This window comes from Alnus glutinosa, chromosome 8 (assembly GCF_958979055.1).
Source record: "Alnus glutinosa chromosome 8, dhAlnGlut1.1, whole genome shotgun sequence".
Classification (NCBI taxonomy): Eukaryota; Viridiplantae; Streptophyta; class Magnoliopsida; order Fagales; family Betulaceae; genus Alnus; species Alnus glutinosa.
The window spans coordinates 5,344,161-5,356,359 of NC_084893.1; the positions used below are offsets into that span (position 1 = coordinate 5,344,161).

The following is a 12,199-nucleotide window of genomic DNA, read 5'->3' on the forward strand; positions in this document are numbered from 1 at the left end:
GTGTTTAATATATTTCATCAACTATTGTTTCAAAACAATAATTAAAATATTACTGATTAATGAAAATAAGAGAATATAAACCAATTTAATTATTTTAATTAATAAAAATACATAGGGGTAATGCTATATATCTCATCACCATATTTTTTAGTTTATTTCATATTTTCACACAAATAAAAAGATTAAAGAGGTAATTCCCTACTATTACTAAGGTCGTCTTCAATGGACATGCTTTGGGGTGGTTTTTTACCCACTATTTGGCCAAAAGGGTGACTCGACTTCTCTCCTTCAATTTGTTTAAATATATATATATATATATATATATATATATATATATATATATATATATATATATATATATATATATTTGGTTTTTAATTTTTTTTTAATAATTTGTTAGTATAAGTAACATGTCATAATATGATTGGTACTGATATGACATATTAACAGATTTTATTAACTTTTATAACGATAGAAACCTATTTATTTTTTGGAGTGGCTAGATCATTCTCTAAGGCTTTTCAAGACCACCCCCCGTAACGATTGAGAGGGTGGCTAAACCATCCCCTAAGGCGTTTAGAAGGCAGTCCAATGACTCTATTTTGGTGATTGGCATACACCTTTTTTTGAAAATATTTTTTTGTTCAAAAATTGATGAGGTGGCAAAATTGTGACTGTTCATTTTAAATGAATTGTCACAACTTTAAGAATTTCTTGACCTTGCACTTCTTAAAATGAACGGACACGATTTTAAGAATGGCACGGAATCTTGATCTCCACCCCCTCAAGCCCATGTGAGACCTGTAAAACATTGTCATGTGGACATTCTTACCATACCAACTTATTATTTAAAACAAAAACAAAAAAAATAAAATAAAAAAGAAGCAAAAAATTGTAGAAAAAAAAAAAAAAAGAAAAAAAAGAAGAAAATAATAGAAAAGGAAGCAGTGGAGGAGAAATCCCACCGCCAGGAGTTGTGGGATTTTCACCCCCACACTTGTTGTACGTTGAGGTGGTTCACGGGGACTTCCACCCCATAAAGGTGGTCATAGGCGTGGAAAAGGCCCCGACCCTACCTCCCTCGCTTTGGGTGGGTTGCAGGGTAGGGGTCCCTTCGGACCACCTCCGCTTAAAGGGTATGGCTTCCTTTGAAATTAGAAATCTGATGATTAAATCCAAATCAAATGAAAATTATTTGCTATTATATATATATATATATATATATATATATATATATATATATATATATTTTTTTTTTTTCATGTTAATACTTGGGTTAAATACCCCAGAGGTACCTGAGTTTTACGTGTTTTTAAATTTAGTACCTCAGTTTCATTTCGTATCACAGGTAGTACCTGAATTTGGAAGAAAAAAGCTCTAGGTACTACCTGTCAGATTTCTCGTCCAAATTTCAACTTATCGCCACGTGTCAACCGCTGAGGTTGACACGTGGCACCAAAAAAAAAAAAAATTAAAAAAAAAAATAAAAAAAATGATTAAAATTAAAAAAAAAAAAAAAGAAAAAAAAAAGAGGGGTGGCTGAGCCACCCCCCTTGGCCACCTTGGGGGTGGCTGGCCACCCCCATTTTGGCCAAGGAGGTGGCCCAGCCACCTCCTTGGCCGGTCTGGGGTGGCCGAACCACCTTCGGCCACCCCACAGTTGAAAAAAAAAAAAAAAAAAAAATTTGAAGGGTTTCCACCCCCTAGGGCCACGGGAGTGGTTCGGCCACCCCCAGCCACCCCAGACCGGCCAAGGGGGTGGCCGAACCACCCCCTAGGGCCACGGGAGTGGTTCGGCCACCCCCAGCCACCCCAGACCGGCCAAGGGGGTGGCTGGGCCACCTCCTTGGCCAAAATGGGGGTGGCCGGCCACCCCCATGGTGGCCAAGGGGGGTGGCTCAGCCACCCCTCTTTTTTTTTTTTCTTTTTTTTTTTCATTTTTTTTAATTTTAAACATTTTTTTATTTTTTTTTATGTGATGCCACGTGTCAACTTCAACGGTTGACACGTGGCGAGAAGTTGAAATTCCCACGAGAAATCTGACAGGTACTACCTAGGGTTTTTTTCTTCCAAATTCAGGTACTACCTGTGATACGAAATGAAACTGAAGTACTAAATTTAAAAACACGTAAAACTCAGGTACCTCTGGGGTATTTAACCCTAAATATTTTGTTAAGGGTGACTTGGCAACTACTAACTAGGTGATGCGGCAGAAACTTGGTCAACATACAATTTGGACAAAAAAGCTAATGGAGCAAGTGATTTTTAAAATGATTAAAATTTATATAGTGATTTTTTATTTTTATTTTGAAACCTAGCTAGGTAGCAATTTTTAAAGATTTTAAAACCTAGGGACTAATTTTTTATTTTCACAAAAATGAACCTTTTGAAAATTTGAGAAAATAAACTGTCTTGTTTGGATGAGTTTTCTGTAGTTGGATTTTAGATGATTTTTCAATGTGACCCGATTGAGGGTTGGTTGGTGGGACCGTGGGTGTTAGGGTTGTGTTTACATGTGATCTTGAAAATTTGAAATAAAAACTCTGGACTATTTTGTTAGCTAGCTAGGTATATTAATTGTAGTTGGATTTTAGATGATGATTTTTCAACGTGATTCGGTAAAGGAAAAGAAAAGAATAAGAAAGGATCGAAGAAGATTGACCTTTTGAAAATTTGAAATAAAAGCTATTTAGACTATCACCTCCACGTAAATTTTTTGTTGTTGGATTTTAATTAGATGATTGTTTTTCAACTTGACTCAGTGAATGATAATTAAAAAAAAAAAAAAAAAAAATCTTAAAATTTGAAATAATAATTGGAAAATGTTTTTCTATAGTTTGATTTTATTTATTTATTTATTTATTTTTAATATAGATGTAGTTGGATTTTAGATTATAAAGGAAAAGGGGAGGAAGGAAATGAGGGACGATATTGGTCTGAAAATGACAGAAATTTCTTACAAATTGGTTTGTAGGAAATTTTCTACAACCCACAAATAAAAAGAACATGTACTTTAAACATATGAGAATCACGCGTTTTTTTAGTAATGCTTAATAAAAAAGCATGTACGTAAGAAGCACATGCTATTTAAATAATATGTGATTCTCACATGTTAAGGGACACATGTCAATTTTATATGTAAATTGTAGGAAATTTCCTACAAACCGGTATATAGGAAATTTCTATCCGTCTGAAAATGCCTTGGTTGTTTTTTTAGAACAGAAATTTCTTACATGTTGATTTGTAGGAAATTTCGTAGGAAAAGGAAAGGAAGGAAATGGTGGATATATATATATATGGTTTGAAAATGCCTTGGTTGTTTTTTAGGATAGAGATTTCTTACAAGTTGAGTTGTAGGAAATTTCCTTGGAAAAGAAAAGGAAGGAAATGAGGGATATATGGTCTGAAAATGCCTCGGTAGTGTTTTTAGGACAGAAATTTCTTACAAGTTGATTTGTAGGAAATTTCCTTGAAAAAGGAAAGGAAGGAAATAAGGGATATATGGCTTGAAAATGCCTTGATTGTTTTTTTAGGATATAAATTTCTTTCAAGTTGATTTGTAGGAAATTTCCTAGGAAAAGGAAAGGAAATAAATTATGGATATATATATATATGGTTTGAAAATGTCTTGGTTGTTTTTTTGGGACAGAAATTTCTTACAAATTGATTTGTAGGAAATTTCTTTGAAAAATAAAGGAAATGAGGGATATAGATGCCGAAGAATTCTCTGAATTTGTTGCCATAAAACAAAGGAAAGGCTTTCATTTGCCCTTGGCAAGATTAATGTCAAGTGTAGTACCTAAACCACTGCCGCCATCTCCTCAAGCACCCCCAGGGCCGAATCCTTAATTGGCATTCCCTGTATTTTAAGTATTAGACATTTCTTGATCCAGTGGAAATTAATGTCATCAATAACAAAATATCGAAATAAAAATTGTATGTACTATACTCTAAAAGTTGGTTCAGCAGCAAACTTATGATTCATCTTTACATTGTGAAAGCATATGTGAAACAAATGATTGTGAAGTGCAAATATTTATACAGCATCTGCATCACATGATTTTGTGTTCAAATACAACTAAACTTTCTAAATGCAACTGAAAAGAATTTTAAATGTAATAAAAGTTTATCTACACTTGGTCAACTACGTTAATTAGCTAGAGATCGATAATTACAGTTACAACGTATACAAAATATTTAATTTGATAGAGATAGACTTTATAAAGTCTTCTCATTCTTTTTATACACCGGATAGCTATAGCTTTATTATTGTCATTTGTCACTGCCTAATTATTTCATAATATTATTTTTGTGCATAAAATTTATACGTGAACCTTTCCATAACTCGCATGAAATTGGCTCACTGCATGAGTATTGTCAATTTCATGGACGCATCTGCTCATGCATATGTTTGGATAACCCGAACAGATGGAGCTCGAGATATTCGACCACATGTCCGAACAAAAGGGGCTTGCCATTATCTCACATGCCCTACCATATTGTATTGTATTAAGTATGGGTGTATATGTGGGCTGATGTTAACAGCATGCATCTACTATCCGCAACTATCCCCACATGCAGATGTGGATGCGGTTAGCGAAAACTATTATCGTATATGCAAATAGCATTTTTAGGATATGCGGATGCGGTTATTGACCACATCTGCACACCTTTTATATATATTATATATTTCTTATATATATTATATTTAATAAATTCACCAAAACGACATTATTTTTGTGTTTAATACCAAAATGATATTGTTTTAGATTAAGAATAGGTTATTTTTACATTAGTTTGATTGATTGTGTTGCTTTTTCGTGTAACACTTGGACAAAAAGGCAAAAGTAATATGAAATCAATATATTTTCAAAATATTAGGGTTTAAAAAAGATTAAAACAAGCCCAAAATACTAAAAATCGGCATAAATTATTTTTAAAATTATTTAAAATAGGCCCTAATAGAGACTCAAAGAATGCTTAAAAGACTAAAATATGCTAATTATCTAATATGTGGATAGCTAATAATAACTGCAATTACCACTATTGATGAACCACTAAAGGATTCAGAATTAGTCTCCTATCTGCTGGCGGGTTTAGGATCTGACTATGATCCTTTCATCACGTCAATCACCACTCGGACGGTTGCATCCCACATCGCTTGGATATGGGAATGAGAATATGCTTCTATGTATATTCGCACCCTTCTTGACACAACGCGTTTTAAAGTCGTGATGACCATGAACCTATCATAACTCCGCAGTTAAGCGTGCTTCTGTGAGAGTAGTACCAGGATGGGTAAACTCCTGATAAGTCTGGTTCGGGAGAGCGAAAAGCAGACAATATTGTGTCATTTGGGGTGGGTCGTTATAAATGGTATTAGAGCCATTACTCAGCCTGAGATGAGGGAGCGTGCACAAGCCTATGAGGGTCACTAGCGGGCACTCTTTAGGATGCCAAGCATGGGGTGATCCCATGAAGGTTGCCAGCGGGGACGCTGGGTTCCAAGATTGGGTGATTGTAACGTCCCACATCGCTTAGGTATAAGAATAAGAATGTGCTTATATGTATATTTACACTATTCTTGACACAACGCGTTTTAAAGTTGTGATCGTCATGAACCTATCAGAATTCTACAGTTAAGCATGCTTCTATGAGAGTAGTACCAAGATGGCGGGCGACCTCCTAGGAAGTCTGGTTCGGGAGAGCCAAAAGCGAACAATATTTTATCGTTTGGAGTGGGTCGTTACATCCATTAAGTCATTCCCAAATTAAACAGCTGAAGCCAAACATTTCGGTCTCAATTAAATGGTGATCATGAAGGCTAGAATTCCAATCTATCAGTCAAATAGTGACACTTCAGTTACCATATGATTTAAGAGCAGGGGGAGATTGATCATTTTTTGTGTTAGTTTTAATTCCTCCTTTAGTGCATAATGCCTATTTGCCTTGAAGAACCCTACATAGCATGCCCTAATCCAGGTCAACAAAATCAACTGTCTTTTTCAATTCAGGTGCATGGCAATGTCTTTTGAGTTAAATTAATCCTTCAAAGGGCTTGGTTTCTCTGCATGGGATGTTTTAAATTTCTATCTGCATCACCTTCAACTTGATTCGGTGAAGGAAAAGGAAAGAATATATAAGAAAGGAAGAAGGCCGGGGGTACATATAAAGAAAATTTGGAATAAAAGCTCTTAGACTATCCCCTTTACGTACATTTTCTGTTATTGGATTTTAGAAAGGGAAATGCTAAAAATCCTCCCTTCATCCTCCCTTTGTCCACCTTTTTTGCTTAAAAAAATTGATTTTAAGCAAAAAGGTGTCTCTGATGTCACATCAGAGACACATTTTTGCTTAAAATCAATTTTTTTATAATAAATGGAGGATGAAAGGTGGATGAGAGGTGCATGTGTAGCACCCCTCTTTTAGAAAAAGATTTTTCAACTTGACTCAGTGAATGAGAATAAAAAAACTCCTAAAATTTCAAAATGGGAAATGTTAAAAAACATCCCTTCATCCCCCTCCATTCCCCCCTTTTTATTAAATAAATTGATTTTAATGAAAAAGCAGTCTCAATTTGTTTAATAAAAAGGGAGGATGAGAGGGGGATGAGGGGTACATGTGTAGCACCCCTCCTAGGCAGTTCAAGCCTACCCATGCACTTTAGTCCTGTTCCCTATAGTACTGGGTCAAAGATGGAGAATAATAAAAGCAACATCGATCCCTCATTTCCTTCTTTTCCTTTTCTTTTACCGAGTCGTGTTGAAAAGTCATAATCTAAAATCCCACTATAGAAAAACATTTCCTATATATTTTCAAAGAGGGGTGCTACAATTGCACCCCTATAGTGGGATTTTAGATTATGACTTTTCAACACGACTCGGTAAAAGAAAAGGAAAAGAAGGAAATGAGGGATCGATGTTGCTTTTATTATTCTCCATCTTTGACCCAGTACTATAGGGAACAGGACTAAAGTGCATGGGTAGGCTTGAACTGCCTATATAATAACTGTGATATTTGCAAGTCTCTTCCATAATTAATGCAACATGAGGTTTAAGGTCAAGAGGCCCTTCCTCCTTGATTTTCTAGTGCTTACTATCCTGTTCCTTGCATGGAGCTTGTTCGTCACCGGTAAGAGAATTACATTTTTCTCTCTAAATTTTGTATATATTGATTTAGCCACACCGTTCCCTTCTATTAGAATATATTTTCATAAAATCCTTGTGATTGATTATCAGCCGTAAGTGATAATCAAATCCTTGTGATTTAATTATCTTATTTATATTGTATTTACCATTCACATTTTCCTATAAGTAGGAATTATTGGTATTGTAAAAATATCAAGAAACAAGAGCAAAATGGAGCCATTTTAACTATTCCCTGATGATGAACGTATGTGTTTAACACTGAACTATCCGACCCGTAAAATCTTTTATTTCAATTTTTTCTTATTATGCTATTTTCTTTATATTTCCTTAACCTTACGTACTTCTTCATATATCAGAGCAATTGACTAATACCAGTTTTTTATTTATTTATTTTATTTTCATTTTCCTTTGTCTCATCGTTCTATCTCCGATTTTCACATTTATCATAGAATAGAAGTTGATAGTGAGGTTTTTTTTTTTTTATTATTATTTTTTTCACCAATATGTTTCTTCGACAATTGAAGATAGAACAAGTTTCATCTAACCTTATTAATGCTATGTTATTCGATAAGTACTGTACAAGTACACCAATCCAACGATTTTTCAAACCACAGGAGATTTGCTAATCAATCACTAGGATACATTTGATTACAATCACAATTATATGAAAATATATTCTAACACCATCAATATTCATGAAGAATTTCTCTTCTTGATATACAAGTCTAACATCCAATAACTTGATTAAATGCGTGGTCAAATTTGTGACACGGAAGGTGGAATAGCCTTACAACCATAAAATATAATGGAAAATTATGCAACAGAATAAGGCTACTAGAATTTGATAAACTTGACACCAATGTTTATATATGTCAGATCTACTTTTAATTATATTGTATTTATGATCTTTTAACATGAGTTAGTACCATCTTTGTTATTTTTCTTTGTCTGAAACTATTGGTGTTGATTATTCTGATCAGGTGAAAAAATGGAAAACATAGCTCATGCAAAAGATATAGCAGAATTGTCAGGAGCCGTTACTGTAACACAAAGGAAAAGCCAAACTTTGCTCTTAGCAAAACTAATGCAGAAGAAGCCGCCTGAACCGCCGCCGCCAAGTCTTACGGCTCCCCCAGGGTCTCGTCCTTAACAGACATTCCTTGTACTTCATATGTTAGATCATGTGTTAGACATCTCTTGATGTGGCGTAAATGTCAAAAATAGCATAATATCGAAATCAAAATAGCATATGCATTCTATTCTAAATGTCAGTTCAGCAGCAACCATTGAATAAAAGTGTTAACATGTTAACACTTCCAGTTAACATGTTCCTTCAATTGATTTTGTAGCTAAAAATTTAGAACGGTTATCGTCGAGGAACTTCAATAATTGATCTTTCTGCTTCACGACCTTGTGTAGCCTTATTGAAACTCAATATTCTAAATTCGATCGTTTGGCATCCAATTTTGGAATTATGGTGAAAAAAATAAATGATTTATGTAATTTTCAATGAAAACATGGTCAAATTTACAACAGACAAAAAAAGTTATGTTTTTAATTTTGTACTTAGTTGTAATTATAATTTAACTTCTTCAAAATAAATTGAAAATTATTTTCAAAGATCAAGATATTAGGTTATAATTAATTTTCAAAATAAATTGAAATATTTTTTTGATACATATATATTCCTGTATTCCTATGAATAATTGCTCTATTTTCATAAAAAAAAAAAAAAAAAAAAAAAAAAAAATCCTTTAGTTTCCTTCATACCCTTTTCTTTTCTTATCCATTTTTCTTCAAATGAAACAGACTTTTATTTTTTATGACAAAGACAGTATAGTATGTATGATATTCATAAAAAAACGAAAAAAAAAAAAATTATCACACACACACACATGCTTATTATTGAAGGATATTTTGCTCATTTCTAAGATAAAGAGGCAGCTCACATGCAAGATGTGCACAATATATACTACCGTCAAGTTATTTATGTGACCATATATCTATGATCATGATAGTCCATCGATCAAAGGCACTTTTCAAATTCTAAAGTCAATATTTTGTTGCAAAAACACTAGAAATAAAATTTTAGTATATTTATTTGCAAATCTAAATACTTTAGTATTATAAACTTCAAAAATTTCACTTTCTTATACAATCTTTATTAAAACATCAATATAAACTTTTAATCAATTATTTGATAAGTGTTTAATATATTTCATCAACTATTGTTTCAAGAAAATAATTAAAATATTACTGATTAATGAAAATAAGAGAATATAAACCAATTTAATTATTTTAATTAATAAAAATACATAGGGGTAATACTATATATCTCATCACCATATTTTTTAGTTTATTTCATATTTTCACACAAATAAAAAGATTAAAGAGGTAATTCCCTACTATTACTAAGGTCGTCTTCAATGGACAGGCTTTGGGGTGTTTTTCACTCACTATTTGGCCAAAAGGGTGACTCGACTTCTCTCCTTCAATTTGTTTAAATATATATATATATATATATATATTTGGTTTTTAATATTTTTTTAACAATTTTTTTTTTTTAATAATTTTTAATAATTTGTTAGTATAAGTAACATGTCATAATATGATTGGTACTGATGTGATATATTAACGGATTCTATTAACTTTTATAACGATAGAAACCTATTTATTTTTTGGAGTGGCTGAACCATTCTCTAAGGCTTTTCAAGACCACCCCCCGTAAGGATTGAGAGAGTGGCTAAACCATCCCCTAAGGCGTTTAGAAGGCAGTCCAATGACTATTTGGGTGATTGGCATACACCTTTTTTTGAAAATATTTTTTTGTTCAAAAATTGATGAGGTGGCAAAATTGTGACTGTTCATTTTATAAATGAATTGTCACAACTTTAAGAATTTCTTGACCTTGCACTTCTTAAAATGAACGGTCACGATTTTAAGAATGGCACAGAATCTTGATCTCCACCCCCTCAAGCCCATGTGAGACCTGTAAAACATTGTCATGTGGACATTCTTACCATACCAACATATCCTTAAAACAAAAACAAAAACAATAAAATAAAATAAAAAAGAAGCAAAAAATTGTATAAAAAAAAGAAGAAAAAAAAAAGAAAAGAATAGAAAATGAAGCAGTGGAGGAGAAATCCCACCGCCAGGAGTTGTGGGATTTTCACCCACACGCTTGTTGTACGTTGAGGTGGTTCACGGGGACTTCCACCCCATAAAGGTGGACATAGGGGTGGAAAAGGCCCCGACCCGCCCTCTCTCGCTTTGGGTGGGTTGCAGGGTAGGAGTCCCTTCGAACCACCTCCGCTTAAAGGGAAGGGGTTCCTTTGAAATTGGAAATCTAATGATTAAATCCAAATCAAATGAAAACTATTTGCTAATATATATTTTTTTTCATGCTAAATATATTGTTAAGGGTGACTTGGCAACTCACTACAAAAAAAGTGCAACTGGCCGCGTGTCTACTGTGTCTACTGTAGCGGTTACTGTAGACACGCGGCCAATTGGCCACGTGTAATAAAGACACGTGGCTGGTGGTATAAGAAAAACAAGTAGCCGCATGTATTTTTACACGCGGCCAATTGGGCGCGTGTATTTTTTACACGTGGCCAATTGTTTATATCAAATATATATTAATAAAAACAAATTTTATTAAGGTTTTGTACACTATTGATAAAAAAAAAATATATGTATATGTATAAGAGAATTGGCCACGTGGCCAGAATTTGTGTAGGTAGGCACGCGGGAATTGTCCCGTGCGCCACCTAACCATTACTTTCAAATATAATATATATATATATATATATATATATATATATATATATATATATATATATATATATATTATATTTAAATATTTGAAAAGGGAAATTTTTTTTTCATTAAATACTGCACGCGTTCTCTCTCTCTCTCTCTCTCTCGCGAACCCAGCAGACCAGTACCCACCGATCGACCGGCGGCCAACGACCGATTGACCCTCGCCCAGCTCTCTCTTGGACCCAGCAAATCCAGCCGACCCCCACCGATTGACCGACGGCCAACGACCGATCGACCTTGCTCTCTCTCTCTCTCTCTCTCGGACCCAGCAAATCCAGCCGACCCCCACCGATCAATCGGAGGCCAACGACCAACCGACCCTCGCCCAGCTCTCTCTCTGCAAATCTCGCGCAAGCAGGGAAAAGAAAAATTCAACGGGAAAAAAGACGTGCCACGTGGGTTAAGAGTTGGACACCAGCCGAACTCTTGACGCACGTATAGCATTACTCGATTTTGTAATATTGATTTAGACGCACCACTCCATCAATATTCATCAATAATTTCTCTTCTTAATACATCTGTCTAACCTCCATAACTTGATTGAAGGTGTGGTCAAATTTGTGGAACCGAAGGCGGAATAGTCTTACAACCAAAAAGTATAGTGAAAAATTATGCATTAGAATACAAGGCTACTCTAATTGAAGTTAATTTACTATGCCTGTTTTATTCCATAATCGATAGTAATAAACTTGACACCCGTATTTATGCCATTTTTTATTTTAATTGCACTGTATTTATGATCTTTTAACACAAGTTAACGCTATTTTTATTTTTTTTTCCTTGTTTGAAACTGTTGATACTAATTACTCTGATCAGGTAAGAAACTGGAGGAATTAGTTCATGCAAAGGATGCAGAAGAATTATCTGAAACTATTACCGTAAAACAAAAGAAAGGCCGACTTTTGCTAATGGCAAAATTAATGCTGAATGGACTACCTAAATCGCCTCTACCAACTCCTAGACCGTCCAGAGGGCCGCGCCTTGTACCCTCTTCACGCTAGTATTTCATGTATTAGACATCTCTTGATGTGGCGTAAATGTCATCAATAACATAATATCGAAATTCAAAATAGTATGTACTCTATTTTAAATGTCAATTCAGCATCAATCACTGAATAAATGTGTTAGCAGAAGACTCATGATTAAAGCATATGTTCTCCCAGTTGGCACTCCCGGTTAACTTGGATGCAAGATTCCACTCCACCAATAATGCCAATGGCCTTATT

The 12,199-nt window shown here is 34.1% G+C and overlaps 1 long non-coding RNA gene across 1 annotated transcript; it reads left to right on the plus strand.

Moving 5' to 3' along the window:
- Positions 1-7,046: 7,046 nt before the first annotated feature.
- On the plus strand, positions 7,047-8,485 carry LOC133874544 (uncharacterized). Its single transcript, XR_009901318.1, has 2 exons — positions 7,047-7,131; positions 8,129-8,485. It is a non-coding gene; the product is annotated as an uncharacterized LOC133874544 (long non-coding RNA).
- The last annotated feature ends 3,714 nt before the right edge of the window (positions 8,486-12,199 follow it).